An 18,356-nucleotide genomic window follows, 5' to 3' on the forward strand; every position below is an offset into this window, starting at 1 on the left:
AACACATTGTCCGCGAGACGAAACCTCTACTGCATGTGGCGCTTCTGGTGTTTTTTCCACCGTATTTTGCCACGTAGTGAGGCAGTTACTGCATTTTCCACCATTAGTGGAAGTTGGCTTTGTTTATAGGCCAAAACTCGAATGAATCCTACCCCAGCAATGTCTTGCCATCTAGCCGGTATGATTTATTTTTCCATAAACCTTGCGCTCCCCAATAATACCACTGATGTTTTCTTTCCTTGTTAAATTTAGATTTATTCTGGAGTGATCATGATATTGCTGTCTAGACAATGATATAGAAAAAACTTAGGTTGGAGGAGGAAAATGAGTTTTGACTTCGAAGCAGTAGCTTGTTACTCAGATTACGTGTGCATGGGTATTCGCACTTTGAGGCATAGGTTTTGCGGCGAGTAATTCTTGTTCCGAACTCTAAATGCATTTTGTATCGTTGTTCCCATTGGTGGACCTGCTGACGAATACCATAACACTGAATCGGTTTTATGACTTCGAGAACGTTGTTAAATACTGAAGCACAAGCTTTTAGTCATAACCATTGGTTTATTGCGGCTGTAACTAAGCAGCTTATGTCATTTCAAATGTTGCAAATGTTTGTTTTAAGTTCGATAAACATATTTTATGCAGTCACACGGTTGATAATAAATGTCCATATCTTGACGTGATTAAACGTTTTGCAATCTACAATACGTATGCAGCATTACGCAGTGGAACGGATTTACACTTTGAAAATGGTTCGGATTGGTTCGCTAGAGCTGGTGTAATGTGCAACGCCACTGGACACTGAATGACTGGAAAAGAGTGTTTTGGAGTGATGGATCACTCTATACCCTGTGCCAATCCGATGGAAAGGTTTGATTTTGGCGAATGCCTGAGGAACGTTACCTGCCACCATGTGTAGTATGCAGGAGATGGTGTTACGATGTGCGGATGTTTTTCGTGGTTAGGGTGTGGTTCCCTTATTGCTCTTAGGAAAACACAAAATGCAAACAGATATGAACACTTTGTGCAGTGCATTGAGCAGACGAACAGTTTGGAGACCATGACAATTTACCGCCCCCCGCCCCGCCCCCCCCCCCATAAAGAAGCTTAATGGAACAATGATTTCTGGACAGTAACATTCCTGAAATAGACTGGCCTGCCCAGAGTTGCGACCTTAACCCAATGGAGCTCCCTTGGGAGGGTTCTGAACGTCGATTTCGTTTCAGATTTCATCGTCCTACGTCACTACGTTATCTGGTTCTGCTCTTGAGGAAGAATGGTCTACCATTCCTCCACAGGCATTCAGAGACAACATTGAAAGTGTCCCAAGAAAACTTCAAGCCGTCATAAAGGTGTAGGGTAGACTTACCCCATTATTAATGTACATTGGTAGGTGTCCAGATACTTTTGTCATATAGTGTCCATGAGGACTTCACGAGTTTGTGGGAAACCGTAAAAAATAGTAATTTGGCAAAACAAAAGCCACCATGTTTTACTGCTGTATTTCAGTCCTCCACAGACTCTCGCCACAAGGACAGGAATCAATACAATAAGATTCACTTGCGAAGGAGCTGGTGGATACCATCATAAACAGCATCAAACAGCTAGGAAAAATGCAAAGCTATCACCAACCTGAAGATTGGATTGAACAGCACAATACTTTGCTAGGCATGGTCGTATTCATGGTAGTAAGCCGTTGCCTTCCTCCAACATTTGAACTGGCGTAACTATTTGCGTTGAAGAGCCAAAGAAACTGGTACACCTTACTGGTATCGTGTAATTCCCCCGAGAGCACGCATAAGTACCGCAACGCGACGAGGCATGGACTCGACTAAAGTCTGAAGTCTGAAGCAGAGCTGAATCCTGCAGGGATGTCCATAAATCTGTTAGAGTACGACGGGGTAGAGATCTCTTCTGAACAGCACGCTGCAAGGCATCCCAGATATGCTCCATAATGTTCATTTCATAGGAGTTTGGTGGCCAGAGGATGTGTTTAAACTCAGAAGAGTGCTCATGGAGCCACATTGTGGCAATCCTGGACGGGTGGAGGTGTCGCATTATCATGTTGGGATTGTCCACGTCCGTCGGAATTCTCAATGGACATAAATGGATGGAGATGATCAGACAGGATGCTTACGTACATGTCACCTGTCAGAGTCGTATCTAGACGTATCAGAGGCCCCGTATCACTCCAACTGCACACGTCCCACACCATTACAGAGCCTCCACGTGCTCGAACAATCCCCTTCTGACATGTAGGGTCCATGGATTCATGAGGTTGTCTCCATACCCATACACGTCCATCCACTCGATACAGTTAGAAACGAGACTCGTCCGACCAGGCAACGTGTTTCTAATGTCGGTGTTGACGGGCACAGGCGAGGTGTAAAGATTTGTGTTGTGCAGTCATCAAGGGTACACGAGTGGGCCTTCGGCTTCGAAAGCCAATAGCGATGATGTTTCGTTGAATGGTTCGCACGCTGACACTTGATTGAGAGCCCAGCATTTAAATCTGCAGCAGATTACTGAAGGGTTGCACTTCCGTCTCGTTGAACGATTCTCTTCAGTCGTCGTTGGTCCCATTCTTGCAGGATCTTTTTTCGGCCGCAGCGATGTCAGAGACTTGATGTTTTACCGGATTCCTGATATTCACGGTACACTAGTGAAAGTGACCACGTCATTGCTACCTCGTAGATGCCGTGTCCCATAGCTCTTGCGCCGACTGTAACAGCACGTTCAAACTCATTTAAATCTTGATAGCCTGCCATTGTAGCAGCAGTAACAGGTGTGACAACTGCGCCAGACCCTTGTCGTCTTATATAGGCGTTGCCGACCGCAACGCCGTGTTCTGCCCCTCTTTATTTGAATACGCATGCCTATACGAGTTTCTTTGGCGCTTCATTGTAGTTTTATTTGGACTCCGGACCACATTCCAACTTGGCACTTTTTCACATTAGCAGAAATAATCAAAGGTGAATATAGTACTAAATGGCGGAAAAACGTTAGGACTGACGCATATAATGTTCTGCATCTCGGGGGTGTTAGTTAAGTGTGCTGAACCAGACAGACGTATCCATCCTGTACATTTCTACTCATGATCTGATGGCCCGCGTATTATTAAAGCAAAAGCATGTATTCCATATAGCCAGCTGTGTTTAAAAGTAGTCACTGCTGATTCTATCTTGCCTGCAGCATAATTTGAATGACTTGGAATTGAGTGTCTCATTTATTGAGTACGGTTGAGTACAATTGTCGCGGTTTTTCGTTCGCCTTGGGTCATGAATTTCGAACATTACAACGGCTACAAGCCTTAAAATTTCACAACATTGGAATTTCACGGTATCTGCTGTTGGGTATTTTGCTTTTAATCGAGTGTGTCAGTAGCAAAATAGTTCGTGGAAACCAAATAATTGTGGTATTTTGCTGTATTATAACGAGTGTTAATTGCGATTCTATTAGATGTAGGTAGGCTATCCACGTTTGCGTAAAACGCTACCGTCGAATACTGAGTTTTGGCTTTGCAATTTTGTTCGCTTTCCAAGTGCACCTCGCTGTGGAGGAGACATTGAAGTAGCAAAAGAAGCTGAACAACAGCCATCTCTGAGCAGAGTTTACCACTTCTGAACGGTTTTTCGCGATTTTCCCCGTGAACGCCATGAGTACAGAATGCATCACACATTGTCACTATGATGGGGAAGGAATCGACGATTGCTTTGTTTAAGAACGCTTCTCGCTCTGCACTTTGAGCGATTTAGGGAAGTGGAGGAAAACATAAGTCATGCTGATCATAACGCAAGCAATCCCATCTTGTTTGCAAGACGGTGTAATGAACCTGCTTCTTTTAATTTGGAAAATAACAGTACACATGACCAATATGATATTGAAATGTACCGGATATTGTAATTGACAGAAAGGCTCCAGCGTTGACGTGGGAACTATATGTATAAATGCAATTTTGTCATATGATGACATGTTGGAGACCGTGGCTGTTTTTGAAGGCAAATATTGATGGTGTTAGGACAGCAACCAGCCACAAATTTACTTTCAGTTCCTTTATTCAAAGTAAACCGTTACCGGTTTCGAATCGTTGCGATTCTTCATCAGACGGTCTGATGATGAATCGCAACGATTCGAAACCGGCAACGATTTCCTTTGAATAAAGGAACTCAAAGTAAATTTGTGGCTGGTTGCTGTCCTAACACCATCAACATGTGTATAAATATTAATGTACAGTGAAATGAGGTTATTTTACAATCTCTCGCGACTTGTTAGGTGTGTGGAAATCATGTTCCCGTGACATTGGCATGAAACGCAAAAACCAAAGCAGAGAGGGCACTACGTAGCCGGAATCTTGTGTAGTTTAACTACAACGTCGTGAAAACATTTATTTTTATTTATTTATTTGGTGTCATGTCTGTGGCTTGCTACCTAGAAGCAAAAGCAAACCGTACAACTGCTGCTACAGTCATGTGAAAGAGGAACAGGAAAGAAAACTCACATTAATTACATAGAGAAATAATAAACGTAACAAATGATTATCAAAGAAAATCTGGCACGTTGTGTGCACTATCACATTTCGGTATAAGGCAGCACATGGCGTCCACTAAGAGGCTGTGTTACCCAGAGCTCTTGTAAACTGCTTGCAAAACCTGACGTCGCTCTCAAATCTCCGAAACGAGTAGGGAGCTGCTACCTCTCTCCGCATTAATACATGCGGTGAATATTATTCACTTATGCTATAAACTACCCTGTTGGACAGTCCCAGTGTTGGGAAGACCGCAGTTAAATCATCCGGATGAACGTCGGAGGATACACAGGCAATTGAGTCTCATCGGTCATTGGTATGCGCATTCCATGACCAAGCAGTTGAGCAGAAGTGGCTCTTTACACACTCGTAATACTCATATCTTCACGATCATCTCACCGCCCCTATCACAGGAAACCATCGCCCAATTGTAGAATGAGGTACTTTGCTGCTCAAATAGCAAAACTCCATACTAGTTTAAGTATCTCATTTCCTAATCTGATTCCCTCAGCATCACTTGATTAATTCGCCTACATTCCATTATCCTCGTTTTGCTTTTGTTGATGTTCACCTTCTCCTTTCAAGACACTGCACATTCCGTTCAACTGTTCTTCCAAGTCTTTTGTTGTCTCTGACATAATTACAATGTCATCGGCAAACCTCAAAGTTTTTGTTTCTTTTCCCTGAACTTTAATTCGTATTCCAAATTTTTCTTTCGTTTGCTTTGCTGCTTGCTCAATATACAGAGTGAATAACGTCGGGGGTTGGCTACAATCCTGACTCACTCCCTTCTCAGCCGCTGCTTCCCTCTCATGCCCCTCGACTCTTGTAACTGCCATCTTATTTTCTGTACAAATTGTAAATAGGCTGTCGTTGTCTGTATTGTATCCCTATCACCTTTAGAATTTGTAAAAGAGTATTCCAATCAACACTGCCAAAAGCTATAAAGTCTAGCAATACTATAAACGTAGGTTTGCTTTACCTTAAGCTATCATCTGTGTGAAGTCGTTATGTCAGTGCTGCCTCGCGTGTTCTTACATTTCTCCGGAATACAAACTGATCTTCCTCGAGGTCGGCTTGTACCAGTTTTTCCATTCTTGTGTAAAGAATTCGTGTTAGTATTTTGCAACCGTAACTTATTAAACTGATAGTTCGGCAATTTACACTCCTGTCAGCACATGCTTTCTTTGTAATTTGGTACGAGGTACGAAATTAACTAATCAACGTAAAGAAACGAAGCTGTTTCAAGTGAACGTGAATGATTAATTAACTTTTGCAAATATAAAACTAGATTCATCCAATTTCCACGAAAACAGAAGCCAAAGAACACAGATATTAAATTATGTTCGTCGACAGACGAAAAAAGTTTCCTACAGTCACATGTAGAAGCAGTAAGGAAAGAAACGCTTTCGGTAAGTTTTTTAGTTGTAGCTTATTGTACGTATGTGAAAGCTGTACAACTGGTTGCAAAAACTGAGTCCACACAAATAGCAACAATAGTAATTTTGGGAACCTAGTGACAACTTAAAAGCCTCCTTCTTTTTCCTGGCCATTATCTCGATTCTTCACGGGATCGATATGCTAATCTGGATTTGGCCATGTTTGTGATACAAGGTGGCCGAATGACCTTCATGAAGGCACCCCTCCCCCTTCGGGATCGAATTTGTGTTCCCTATCTGTCGGCGTCCAGCGTTATCTGATGTGAAAGTGTGCGAATCTTTGCGAACCATGTAACTGAGGCGGGACTTTGGTGCGAGAAGGAGACGTAAACTCTACACAGCTTCTTCCCAACGTAGCGACACTAATGGGCCCAGCAAAGTGTCGAATCCATTTAGAATTAGAATTTCGTTTCAGCTGTCGATTTTAAGTGTTACCACAGTGATTATGATCATGTATAACGAAAATTAACGTGACATTCGAATATTGAATGTTATTGAAGGCTATTGTTTTAGCTGTGGAACTGTAAATTTGTTTGAAATAATAGCAGATGAAATAATGCTCGCATCCTGCCTGCATCTAGAATCACACTGCCATTGAGGCATATTTTGTGTAGAACAAATTAAAAAGACCTATGTTGAGGAACATGACCACAGACTAATTTTCAACTTTATTTCTAATTATAAAAAAAAACTTCAATCCAGCTGCAACGTAGGCTTTTCGTGAGTAAATCGAACAAATGAACGAATAGGATTCGTTACAGTTGATCATATGAACTGCAGTGGAACAGCGTTTCATTCGCGTTAGTAAATTCAACACACATCATCAGTGAGGTTCTTTTTGAAAAAAGGGCCTCACATTGCCGAAAATTAGTTTTCGAATTTGCCTTCTACCATATTTAAACAAATGCGGCGCCCATCGCAGACAAAACGTTCTCGTTGTTAATTCTTCTTGTAAAATACACCACACACTTTCTCTCGGTACTCCTAGTGCGTCAACTATGTCATACATCAGTCGCCAAATACATATTTTTGTTGTTTTAGTTTTTATGTAGTTTCACCTATAGTTGCAATTTATGGCCGCCTTCACGTGAATTATTCTCAGAAGAAAAGTGACGCACGTTTAAACTCAGCCTCCCAGTTCTCAAATGTCGGAAATGAAAGAGGAGTATTATAACCTCCGAGTGTGAAAGTGTTTGCTGTGGCGATGAACTATGGCAAACAAAACCAAAAATTCGCAGCTCAGTATCTATTTGAGAAAATACGCGCAACACTACTTCGAGAAGCCGTCAAAACAAGACTATGCCGCAGACCAAGATCAGACATGAATGACGTAATAGCGTAACATTTGCCAACATCATAAAAACAGAATGACGCTATCTCTGTGTAAGACGGAGACCGTTTTCGCTTTGCACGACGCGCAGTTGGTGTAAAGACAATATATCTGCCATAAGTGTAAAGACTGTATATCTGCTACGAAAGCCGCTCATTTAGCGTGTTGGCGACTTTGATTCGATTGGCAGATCATATATGTTTTTCGTTCCATAGAGCTATAGAGAAGAAATCCTAATGGATGCGGATATTATTAGAAACCACAACATGCGAGTCATACGTCACTAAAGAATTAATCTTCTGTGATCTAGTATTCATTCCATAGATCCTTAGTGAAGTTGACCTACAGGAGCTGGAACGAGTAAAAACATTTTTTTCAGTTGTAGATATGGCACTTCGTCCAGCGAGAAGAGGTTTGTGTGATGTTTTACATGTCTATTTAAAGGAAAGAGTGGGCCGTCTCCAACAGACGCCACACAATCGCTTAAAAATGATGTCGCACAAATCATTATTAAGGGCGACCTTCGCATTCATAAGTTAACTGGCGGTCGTTGCGTCTAGTGTGTGTATGTCGGCGGCGGGGGGGGGGGGGGGGGGGGGGGCAGTCGGCTTCTGCTGTACAGGCTTTGTAAGCCGACAGTGAAAGGCGGTATTATTTGACAGAAACCAGGCAACGCGGTTAGCATTAAGAGGAGGATAAGAGAAAACAGTGTGTCAAGAACTTCATGAATGGAACTGGGAGATTGAGAAAGCAGCTTCCACAATTTTTATTCATGCATTTTAATCGATGATTTAAATTTATTAATAGTTAGCATTTAGTATGAGCATTCATTGTCTCGAGCGTGGGTTTTTTTCAGTATGACCCAGACATTAACGGAAAGTGGACGCTCAACATCGCTTACACACAAAATGGTGCTTGCTTACCACACTGCTGTTGCTGCCGCTGCCCCTTTGTGTTTCAAGATGCTGGGAATAATTGTGGCCGATGAATGTAACATTCGAATATTTACGAAACTTGGATGTAATTCTCTGGAATTTTCCCGTTAGTAAAATGTTTTGGCGTGATTACGTTAGGGATTAAAAGTTCGCCGGCATGTTCATCTGAAATAACATACTAAAAGTATGAGAAGAGATACGGTACGCACTTCATATTTCTTAAAAGAACCATTCCAGCATCCGAGTGGAGACACTACAAGGAACCACGACAAATGTAGATCACTGAACCAGACGAATCTAGATGTATTTTCTGATATTATTTGGCGTGATAGAGCTCACGACGATAAAATAATCATGCAAGATGACATATTTACAGCATTTTACCATATCTATCTAGCTTTTCTTACGGGGGATGGTACGTGTAACGGAAACACATGAACTTCATTGCCCCAGGAATATATGTAATAATTAGTGCTATACGTCCTGCTGCTTATAATAATATACCAACCTTTAACGAGGCGCTACTTCTGCGAAGTCACTCAACAAATGATGTGTTGCAACTTTGAACTGGTGTGAACTAATTCCACTGCATTTCTGTTAAGTATTTCATCATCTCCTATTCCATTTCGTAAGGTACCTAATTCCGTTCCAATAAACTAAACAGTTCCGCAGTTTTTCGCTATCTAAATTCCAAAGAATCTGATGAAATGATCTGCTGAAATTCGTGTAGTTGCGAAAACCGAGTTGTATTTCAGATACTCATAAGCCTGTGTCGACGCGCAATTCAGACCGCGAAAGAAAATGTACGACATACAAGCACTTTTGGCTACTTTTTAGTCATTCACATCAAATAAAAATGTTTTATGCTGTCTCTAAATTGTGTCTTTATATGTTACAGCATCATTTTATTTAAAACTTCTCGAAAATTGATATGCCAGTCCCGAAAGAAGATGGATTGCATATAGTTTCTGAATTAAATTTTTCTTTCGTGAAGTCAATTATAAATTCCGTACCATGGGGCCTTCGATCTCTCATCTCTTAATTGCTTGTCTAGTACTTGTCACAATTCACAAATGCACGAACGAAAAAAAAAAGGTTCAAATGGCTCTGAGCACTATGGGACTTAACAGCTGAGGTCATCAGCCCCTTAAACTTAGAACTACTTAAACCTAACTAACTTAAGGACATCATATACATCCATGCCCGAGGCAGGATTCGAACCTGCGACCGTAGCGGTCTCGCGGTTCCAGCCTGACGCGCCTAGAACCGCTCGGCCACACCGGCCGGCTACGAACGAAAAATTTCACTGTTGTTAGGAAATTTAACTTCAAAGCGGAAGAAAGCAAGATGGCGGCCACGTTAAGACACTGGACTACTGTTAGGTAGAATCGGGACCCAAACAACGGTCAAATGATCCAGATATGATTTCTGTAGTTTCAGAAAATCACTTGAGCCGTTTGTTGGGTTGGTTCCTTAAAGAAGACCATGGGCGATTTTCCTCCAGTTTCTAGTACAATCCGAAACTGTGCTCCATCTCCTATGGCTCAGGAGACAACGGGACACACTCTTAACATTTATTTCTTATAACGCGAAAGTGGCAAGTCCTAAATCCGTCAGGGGGTCGTACTCAAGGTTTTTCATGCCTCTGTCCTTCCCCCTTTTTTATATCACTTCTGGAGACTGCTGATATGGTTTCCTCAGCAAGGCGATTGACACTTATTTCCTCAGTCTTTGTCCTACTGGGATAATGCTCCCCGCATGATGTTCACTGAACACTTAATTTCTAACAGAGGCAGAAATTCTCCATTTGAACATGGAAGGACGAGTAGTTCTGGAAGAGACATTACCGTGAGAATTACTCGACCGGAGCCCAATTTTTGTTACTGAGCGATCGCCTTAGCAACTAATGATACGTTAAGTTGAACTTCCACCTGCAAGCCAAAATTTTGTGCTAACTCCTGAACTGAAACAAGATATAATCCTTTGTCACTGAACTAGTGAAGCTCGCATCGGTGGCCTCTCCCACTGCGTAAAACGACTTTTGCCATGCCTTTACTCGCTGGAGTGCTTGATCTGCATTGTTTGAAATACATCTCTTCGGGTCTGATTTTCCTCTTTTGTATGTGGAGATGTCGCCAGTTAGTAACATGATCCATGGATCATTTTGCACCATAGATCGTAATGATGTGTAACGAGTCATTTTACATTCATATCGCAAATTAATTTGTATATATGGTTACCTTCTGGACACTTCTAAGTTTTTATCTTTACAAAAAGAAAAAAGGCACACAGATGTGAGATAGTAGTTCCTACCCACCACCTGTACACATTACAGTAACAGAAATTATTCCACTGAAAAGGAGGAGCTGTCAAGGAGAAACTTTCTCAGTTTTTTCTATATTATACTTTGCTGTCTGTTGGATATTTTGTATCATTGGATGGGTGACCAAAAATTTTTCGGGCAGCATTGTGCACCCCTTTTTGTGCCAAAGACAGCCTTAATGTGGAGTAATGAATGTCATTTTTCCCCTCTGCTATTGTAATTATGTACACCATTGTTTCTCTTGAACCATAGTATATTATTTACAACAAACTTCGTGAGGGAGTTAATATACTGTGAAGCAGTAGTCAGAATGCTCAACTCCTTAAACAGATGTCTAAAAGATGGTCGTGGGCGAGCACCATATTTGATTCTTAAAGCGTCTTTTTGCGCAATAAAGACTTTCTTTCTGAAGGACGAGCTAACCCAGGACATTATTCCTTATGGCATTATTGAATGAAAATTTGCAAAATATACCAACTTACTGATTTGACTCTCCGCGCCAATTGCAATGATTCTTTGCGAAAATGTTGCTGAAATAAGTTGTTTTAGTCGTTCCAAAATGTGCTTTCTCCAATGTCAATTCTCGTCAGTATGGACACCTAAAAATTTTGGAGTTTCCACCCTGTTTATTATTTCCTCACCATGTGTTACACTTATCATAGCCCTCTATGTACAACACTGAATATTTTATTTCTTTCTAAAATTGAAGGTGAGACCATTCGCAGAAAACCAATCACTGATACTTTCAAGAACTTTGTTTACCATTTTTTCTGTTCCTGTATATATGCTTGGATTGATTACAATACTACTGTCATGTGCGAAAAGAACTAATTCTGCTTGTTGTATATTAGACGGAAAGTCGTTTACATATATGAGTAGCAATATTGGACCTTAGGGGAAACCCATATCTGATTTCTCCTCAGTCAGCATTATGGCCCTGAACTGTATTGGTGTATGTGTGGGCCGAGCGGTTCTAGGCGCTACAGTCTGGAACTGCGCGACCGCTACGGTCGCAGGTTCGAATCCTGCCTCGGGCATGGATGTGTGTGATATCCTTAGGTTAGTCAGGTTTAAGTAGTTCTAAGTTCTATGGGTCTGATGACCTCAGAAGTTAAGTTCCATAGTGCTCAGAGCCATTTGAACCAAATTTTTGTGTATGGGAGGGGAGGGTAAAAATTATAGACGGAGACCAAGAGATGAATGCAGTAAGTAGATTCAGAAGAATATAAGTTGCTGTAGTTATTCGGAGACGAAGAGACTTGCACAGGATAGAGTAGCATTGATAGCTACATCAAACCAGTCTTCGGACAGCAAATCACAATAACAACAAACTAAGTACTACTTTTTGCACTCTTTTGGCTAAGTATGTCATTATCTGTTGGTTGTCTATACCATCTGCCCCATAAAATTTCAACTTATGTTGGAGAATCTTGTGATTCACACAGTCAAATGTCTTAGATAGGTCGGAAAAATATCAACCGGCGCTATTTTATTATTTAATGCTTATAAAACCTGGCGAGTGAACATGTAAATGGAAATGATTCCACATATGTAAGCGTGCGCTTACATATTAGTTAGAAGCTCTAATATGCTACAAAAAGATAGTTACCATTTAAAAGTTGTACGACGATACCTAAAGTAGGACACATTCTTGAAGTAGTCTCTCAGTAGTCGTGGCGCTAGCTGGAGCCACGAAGGCGTGATGGTCTTTTCTTGGACCGTTTTCAGCGTTCGGCAGCGGCTCGATGAGGCTGCAGAGCACGTGCGGCAGCGGAAGGAGTTGACTCGTGTTCAGCAGGGACACTGCTCTGAGCCACAAACACGCTAGAGGACGTACATATGCTACGGGTTTTTGTATGACACAGTCTATACAGTTAAATAAGCTTATTTTCCGTTTGCCGTACGCTTTTGTAGCTTTCGTTTGGTACAACACTTTTATTCACCCTTCCAGCCTGTTATTAACACGAAGACTTAAGAGACACGATCCATCGTAGACCTGTGACTAAATAATCTACCAGTTTGTTAAAATAAAAGTGTAGCTACTTGCGGAGATTTAGTGTGGGCTGTAATTAGCGTATGCCAGCGAAACTTAGTACATATACTAATGCGGAACCAATTTGTGCTGAAAAAAGATATAGTTTCAGTTTTGGCCACCAGGTGCAAATCTGGCGCTATGAACAGTTTGTGTGACAGTGTAACATCCACGATGTCATTTGACAAGCCGTAACGTGAGTGAACACTATGGCTATGGAGAACAGAGCCCGTGTGCTGTTAGTGAAACTAGTTTGTATGAACGGCCGCAATTACAGTGCTGCAATGAGAGAGTATCGCCGACTGAGGAGAGGTCCGTTGTCATTGAGTGGTTTGAGCCTGGAAGAGGAAGGCGTCCCATCTCGGTGGAAGCTGTTGTTGCTGTAGCTGGCCATGTAGCGGGTAGTGCTAGTGCTCGTGCAATGTCACGGAAATTGTCCAGACCATGGTCAACATTGCGGAAGCTTTTGCGGTCTATTTTACACTGGTGTCCGTACGAGATGCAGACAGTGCAGCAGTTGTAACCTTATGATCCGTAGCAACGTTCTGAATTTGCTCTTGGTTTTTGGCACGTACGAAGTTGAAGTCATGTGGTCGCGAAATATTCTGTGGATTGACGAGGCATATTTTACACTGTAGGGTGTGCTGAATACACACAAGTGCCGAATTTGGGGTACTGTAAAAGCGCGTGTTGTGTACCCAGAGCCACTGCACTTGTATTTGCCTGTGTGGTTTTGATTCACAAGCACATTGATTCTCGGTCCGTTCTTCTTTGAAGAAAATATCCGCAGAGGGCCTGTCATGTACACCGTGGCGTCTGGACCTTGTCGCCACTTCCTTCTGCAGCATGTGATTCCTGCTTTGTGAATGATGGGGAAACACCTCGTGTCGCTTTCCGAGTGAAAAATCTTCTTAATGCAACCTGTCACGAAGGTTTTTCAGATGTGTGGCCTGCAAGATCACCTGGTCTGAATCCGTGTGACTTTTGGTTCCGGGAGTATCTAACAGAACGCGTTTAGTGGGATATGTTTGTGCTCTACCCGATCTGAGGCCAGTATACAGGAACACGTTGTTCACATTCAACCGGAGTTGCTGCGAGCAACTCTCGATCACGTTTTATGGATGCAGCATCTCGTTGACGTCTCCGGTGCTCAAATTGAACAAATTGGGTAAGCGCCGATAAATAATAAAATCGACGTCGTACGTTTCTAACTTGTTTGACCTTTTCTGCCCACGTTTCGTTCGTAACCCATTGCATGTGGAAAAATTTCTATGTCTTTTTTTTCATACTCAGCGCCAGGTTTGCACCTGGTGGCTGAAATTGAAACTAATTTTTCCGACGTAAATTGGCCCCGTATTAACGCATTACAATATCTACCAAGTTTCACTGCCACACTTGACCTCTGCAAGAAACTGCACTTTAATTATAACCACCCAGTGCATAAGAGGGATCAGATAACCAATTTCAGACTATTTCTCTCGAATAGCACGTGGCAAAAATGAACACCATAATCTTTCCGTGCGATACATCGTTTCTCCTATTTTATCTCGGCAGTCATTTCTTCGCATGTAGATGGGAATCGACAAAATATTTTCGTATTCAATGGAAAAAGCACGTGATTAAAATTTAGTTAACAATTATCACCGCAACGGAAAACGCCTTTGCTTTAATGATAGCCGCCCCAACTAGCTTATCATATCAGTGACACTGTCTCCCGTATTTCGCAACAGTACAAAACGAGGCCCCTCTTCTTTGAATTTTTTCAATGTCGTCCGTCAATTCGATCTGATAAGGATCACATACCGTGCAACAACACTCCAGAGAAGAACGGACAAGTGTCATGTAGGCAGTCTCTTTAGTAGATTTGTTGCGTCTTGTAAATTTTTTGCCAATAAAACGCAGTCTTTGCATAGTCTTTCTCATAGCTTGCTCGATTGTTCAGTTGATTAATGTCAGTCTATAAATCCAGACTAAATTATGGGAATTAAGAGCCGCCTATTATGCAAACACTTGTCCCTTTTAATGCGCAAACATGATTCAGCACCTGTGTGCCATCATCTGTTGGGACTTGTATTCAGTTGCATGGAATACAAATATGCAGTAGTCATTAGAACGAAAATAGGACTAAAGGCAGTGTCAACTCTTGTGATTGTTACCTTATTTTGTATAATGTTATGTTGAGATTGCCATCTGTGAGAACTGATGTTATTGTGAGTTTGACTAGCGACTTAACAGATTTCGTTATCTGTAAACGTAATTTTGTCGTGTGATAGATAAATTTAGATCGCAGGCAATGTGTAAAGACAAATAACAGCACATACCCAGACTGTCTTTAAAAACCATTCGGAAAAATGTATTTTCTGTATGGGAGTGCAGGCTTTTACAGTGAATTTCATTGATGAGCTCTCGGGTAAATATATATAATATATTTACTTGTAATTGACAGGAGTGGGATTGAAATTTTCGTGTGCTATCATGATGAATGGTTCCTTGAAAGAGGTCGCTGCTTGTTTGCCCTCACGTTGTTATTAAAGGGAGGTAATGTTGTTCCTTCAATATTGTGAGAGTCGGGGCCTTAAATACCAGGGGAAGAAATGTTTTGTTTCGGGAGAAAACGGACATACTCAACCCATGGTAGTGTGAGTCATTCTAAAGCGCATGCATCATATACTCTCAACTACTTCCCAGAAACTCATGGCATTTGCCACGTTGGCCATTCGAAAAGTCTAGTGCTTGGAGACTGTTCCTTTAAAAGAATGCCGAAAACTTACTTGTTAAAAGAGAGACCTTGTGAACATTCCTCTCCACAAATGATACAGGTTCATCTGTGGAACTTACGGTGTACACGTAGTGGTCTCGTTACATGGCCATCAAACTCATTTCTCAATTCTCCAGTTCCCCAATAGATTGTTAGTGCGGTTGATTGATGACCGAAGCCTACATGCATAGAGCGCAAAGAAGGAAAGAATTACTAGCTAGGTTTTAAAATGCGTGTAAATTAATGTACACCATCAGTATGAACGAACTGCAAAATTCCTGGATGCTCGGCATTTCTGAATATGAGATGTTGCCGGAAATTGAAGATAAAACGCATTGTGTTAATGTTAGCACCTGCAGCGTTCCTATTTATCAATATTTCAAAAAGGGCATATCCTGGGAATGGAGACCATCTGGAAACGGAAATCAGTATAAAGGCATCGGTATTTGTAGGAAAATTAACATTGTCGGCTGGAATAACTGTGCACAGTATATATGCAATAGTATGTGAGCCAATATACTAACAAATGCAGTCAGATGGTATCGCATTTGATGTCAGTAATACAGTATAACAAGACATCAACGATTGAGCTGGTAGAAGGTGGAACTCAATATAAATGCACGCGAGGAACGGATGACGTGAAAAAGCAAACATCTGATCGTACATAGAAATGTGGCTTTCTAACAGTCAAATCGCCAAGATGACGAACTGTTCAAGTACAGTGATTGGTAATTTCGTTACATTAGGCGCACGATATGGACAGAACGTAAAATATGGCGTAAGTAGAAAATTATTTGAGGCAACGAAACTTACTTTTGTGCAAAGCAAGGCCCACAAACCGTTTTTCTTCTCAAGAAGTTGCTGATATGCAGTTGTCAGTAACTGGCAGATGTGTACGACAAATTTTGTCAAATGACAAACAGGTTGCATTCAAGAAACGACTGCAGAAATTTGCTCTAACATCCAAACATAAACAGGCTGTGTTGGAGTTTGCTGAAAAACATATGTCATGGACTTCAGAATGGGACAAAGTGATCTTCAGTGATGAGAAGTAGTTTAATTTAGATGGGCCGGGTGGATATAAATATTATTGGCATGACCTGAGAACAGAGTAGCAGGTAAGAATGAACAGGAATTTTGGTGGTGGAAGCGTTAAGATTTGGGCAACCTTGGGCGTTAAAGGTAAATCACTACAATGAACTTTAAAGTGTTCACAGAAATGCGAGAGTCACAGTTGATTAGAATGCACGAGGACCTCGGGAACGAAAGTCTAATGTTTCAACAAGATAATGCATCTGTGCATGTTTCTGCTACAACCAAAAAGCGATTCGAAGGTAACGATATCGATGTCTTACCATGGCTTGCACGTAGCCCGGATATGAACCCCGTGGGGAAACTTCGGCGAATACTTGCAAGGCACGTTTGTCGCAGTGGAAGACAATTTGAGGCCGTACGCGAGCTGGAAAGTGCGATACGAGAAGAGTGGGCGATAATTTCTCTGCAAGAGCCACGAATCCTAAAAAAATGAATGCCGAAGAGAATTTTTGAGGTTATTAGGAAGAACTGAGGTTGGACAAGTAACAGTGCAGTATCGCCCAGGAAATGCTTCCGCCTTATTTTGTTACTCGTGTTATAAGAGAAACTGTAATTCCGTCATGAATGTTTATGTCTAATATGTATCCACTATTTTCATAAAAAAAATTGGATGCATTATGCCGCAGACATAGTACTTTTACTGTCGCAGGAACGCCGTCTTTATACTGATTTCCACTACACTTGAGCATTTAACTAAGGAGCTAGAAGTGGATACCGCACCTCGGTGCGCCCATTTCTGACGAGTGTTCTCACACAACACGGGCGTGTATTTGTCAACATTTGTCAGGAGACTTGAAGAAATTTGTCTGGTGGTCCCGTTTTACACGAAGAACATCATTTGTCATTAACTGATGTGTATATTATCTTCCTGTGCCGCATTTGTTAGGAATTATTGATAGAATAATGAGGATTCTAGAGAAACAAGAAAAAAGGCTAATGTAATAGAATCACACACATTGAACTAGACATTAGAGGCTGCAGTGACACGGAACGTGTCAAAGGGGCCTGAAGTTTTTGCGCAATGTTGATGTCTTCCTGCGTAGCGAACTTTTTTCCTGTTCAGTAGCGTAGCATTGCGTCACCGTGAGGATTCCGTTCGCCCACACGGACGGCATTTAGCCGGTCGAGCGCGTAAGGGTGGGCGGCATGCTGCTATCGTCAAGTCGCCTGGCGTGCTCCACCGAGTGTCGCGAAGGCGCGGAGGTGGATGTAGGGAGACGGCCGTGGGTCGGGGGGGGGGGGGGGGGGGGGGGGATGTCCGGAAGAAGCGCACGCCGCCTCGCCGGAGTCAGTGGCGTCGCAGCGCGCGGATACCGCGTCTAACTTCACGGCTCGCTCCTTCTCTCGCGCGGGTACGGATTCTTCTTCTCTCTGCATGTTTCACTCTATCTGTGCGTCCATCTTCCTAATATATATCTACATTTTTGTTCTCGAGTATTCGTAAACGTTGCGCGTGGGATGTGTGGGAAGTGTGTACAAGGCGTTGTGTTCGGCTACTGCATCATTTTTATTCACGTGTGTTTCGTTACAAGTGTTTCAGCTTGTGGCTAGTTACCGTCTGTGGTATATCTGATAAAGCACGTTTGATTTGTCGTTTTTCGTTCCTTTCTGCTTAGATACAATTGTTTTAAATTTGTGGCCTTGTGCGTGTGAACGTGTAAGACTCTTGATCAGTCCCAAAAATCTTTTCTGCAGTCTTCATAAGTCAGAGAGTATAAAACTGCTTTATTTAATTAATTTGCGTAGTTTCCGAAGTAGTTCATTTCCTTTCCAATAGTCATAACCCAAAAGGATTAAGAGATTTCTATAATTTTCGCAGAACGTAGGACCACGATAGCTAGAAGATTTTAAAATAATTCAGTAACCGCCTACAGACAGACGTGGATTTATATACGAGACACTGCAACAGACCAATATGGTAA

General features: G+C 41.9%; 1 protein-coding gene across 10 annotated transcripts in view; it reads left to right on the forward strand.

The window, feature by feature from the left end:
* Nucleotides 1–18,356, forward strand: part of LOC126299504 (guanine nucleotide-releasing factor 2) — a 361,975-nt gene that overhangs the window by 122,908 nt on the left and 220,711 nt on the right. For 2 of the 10 annotated variants that reach the window (XM_049991455.1, XM_049991458.1), the window contains exon 1: nucleotides 17,725–17,786. The exons of the other annotated variants lie outside the window; for them this stretch is intronic. The gene's annotated coding sequence lies outside the window, so the exon portion shown is untranslated. Of the gene's footprint in view, nucleotides 1–17,724; nucleotides 17,787–18,356 lie in introns of those variants that run through there. 10 annotated transcript variants of the gene reach the window in all.

This window comes from Schistocerca gregaria, chromosome X (genome assembly GCF_023897955.1).
Source record: "Schistocerca gregaria isolate iqSchGreg1 chromosome X, iqSchGreg1.2, whole genome shotgun sequence".
NCBI classification, from domain to species: Eukaryota; Metazoa; Arthropoda; class Insecta; order Orthoptera; family Acrididae; genus Schistocerca; species Schistocerca gregaria.